This window comes from Sinocyclocheilus anshuiensis, unplaced genomic scaffold (genome assembly GCF_001515605.1).
Source record: "Sinocyclocheilus anshuiensis isolate Anshui unplaced genomic scaffold, SAMN03320099.WGS_v1.1 scaffold869, whole genome shotgun sequence".
Lineage (NCBI taxonomy): Eukaryota > Metazoa > Chordata > Actinopteri > Cypriniformes > Cyprinidae > Sinocyclocheilus > Sinocyclocheilus anshuiensis.
Window position 1 is genome coordinate 1,134,568 of NW_015558630.1, and position 2,096 is coordinate 1,136,663.

The 2,096-nt window shown below is 39.4% G+C and overlaps 1 protein-coding gene across 1 annotated transcript in view; it reads right to left on the reverse strand.

The window, feature by feature from the left end:
- nrxn3a (neurexin 3a) overlaps positions 1-2,096 on the reverse strand; it is a 320,711-nt gene that overhangs the window by 312,452 nt on the left and 6,163 nt on the right. The window lies entirely within an intron of this gene.

The following is a 2,096-nucleotide window of genomic DNA, read 5'->3' on the forward strand; positions in this document are numbered from 1 at the left end:
GGGTTCTTTAGGAAGCTGAACAAAGTTATCTTTCCCTTACAACCAAAAACACACTTCTTTGGATTGGAGACATTCTTTCCGAGCAAGTCCCGTGCAGCGCTGCCGCCGGATGAAGCGCGTTGATGGGCGCGATCTCGCTCTAGCTCTCGCTCTGGTCGATGTGTGCGTGGGCGCGTTCTTCCGTGATAAATGCCCATATAAGGAGTTCCACCCTCATCTACATCATGAAGAGCCACGATCGAAAAAAACCCTCAGATTTTAAGATTTTTAGCACAGAAATACACATTGTTTTTTTTTATTTTGTCCATGCTTAGCATGAGAATCCAACTCTTTAACAGGGTAAACAACTCTGAATGCATGAAACAGCATTGTACCCCCCCTTTAAAAAAACAAGAGGAGATTTGTAAAGAGTGGCTGGCTTAAACATAAACCTCAGCGTACCAATTCAGAGACCATCCGCATGGGAAGACAGATTGAGTGTTTGTTTGGCTGCCAAATGTTTATTATTCTAATCCGCCAAAAGATTACGCGCTTTCGCAAATGATGTAGCACCGTTGCTATCACGACTTTCACAGAGCGAGGAACATACGCCACGGTAACGCAAAACCGTTCTGAGGCCATTTTAGCCATCTGGCCATCGAGAGGAGTGTCAGATTGTTGTTGCCGCTGCTATGGCAATTGGATTCAGTCAAACGTATGTAAGGCTAATGCTTAACACTTCAGACCAGCTTGCCATATGGCTCCGACCCGATATTTATTACCCACGTACAGATATTTCAAAAGCCTGAAGACACAAGATTAAGATGGAATTAAGATTGCTCAGTGGATTTTTGTAAAGTTGTTATCAAACACTGATGTCACCCATTAATGTGTCATTTCACAATACTGGTTTTAATTTGGATTTGTAAGAGATGCCAGCGGAGAAAGTTCAGCTGTAGTTTTACAGAGCCTTTAAGCTCAGGCTGCCCCTGTGCACCAGTATAAATGGCCTCCAAAAATGTATTATTTATTCTTTTATGATTGGCTGAACTGATTCCCAGCATTCAAAGCCATCAAAGCTGCTTTTACGTCTGGCTTTAGCCCCTATCAGTGGACTGCAGGACCCAGTCAGCCAAACAAGATGGAGAGGAACAACGGCTGTAAATCAAGCCCAAAACTCTGTTCACTTTACAACCAATAAATCTAACCCTAGTGCCCAGTCTTCTACACATCCCTTTCTCTCATTTTCACTTTCTTGCGCTCTGAAACAGGCTGTACATGCATACACATTCACTTCTGTATAAAATACATGAGTACACAGATAGCATCCTGGCTTTAACCTTTTAATCACATTCAGTAATTGTGTAATTAAGGAGAGAATCACAGGAGAGGTTGTGTCTACAATGAGAGTAACAACTCAAAGGGCTCTGAGCACTGATCACCAATCAATCACCCAGCTTAAACACTCCAGTCAAAAGGGGGGAAAAGTTTAGGTGCAATCAAGACAGGATATATGCACATTAGTTTGTGTAATTGTTTTCTTGTTCATTCAAATTAATTATTTATTATTTATCAGGTAAAGATAACCCTTATTGTTTTTGTTACAATAAAGCATATAAGTGGATATATTTAAAGCAAAAATTATCAAAAGAAGCAGAAAAACATATATATATATATATATATATATATATATAAACACATGTTGTACCTTTCATTCATCAGGATCATCTACCAGGATCTAAAACATGTTTAATGGGAAAGAACTCAAAGTTGTGATTTTCTTCTGGGGTATAACAAAATTATTTTAGTTATGATTATACTTTCAAAATAAATGTGCGCAAACCAGCAGATCTGTATATGAATGAGCACATTTCAGTAACCAGGGTCATAAAATTTTCTTTCTAGGAAAACTAGTAATGTCGCTATAAAGAATTGCAATTGACATGTTTAAAATTGGCAATTATCCCCCGTCTATGATTCATTCTCTGTTGAAGAGGTGCAACAACAAAACCCAGAGCTGTGAAATGGCCTCCTCAAATCCCCAGAGAAACTAAAATGGCCACTTCAGAAAAACAACCAAGGGACCTAAAAATGCACCTTAACATCCTAACACCCCC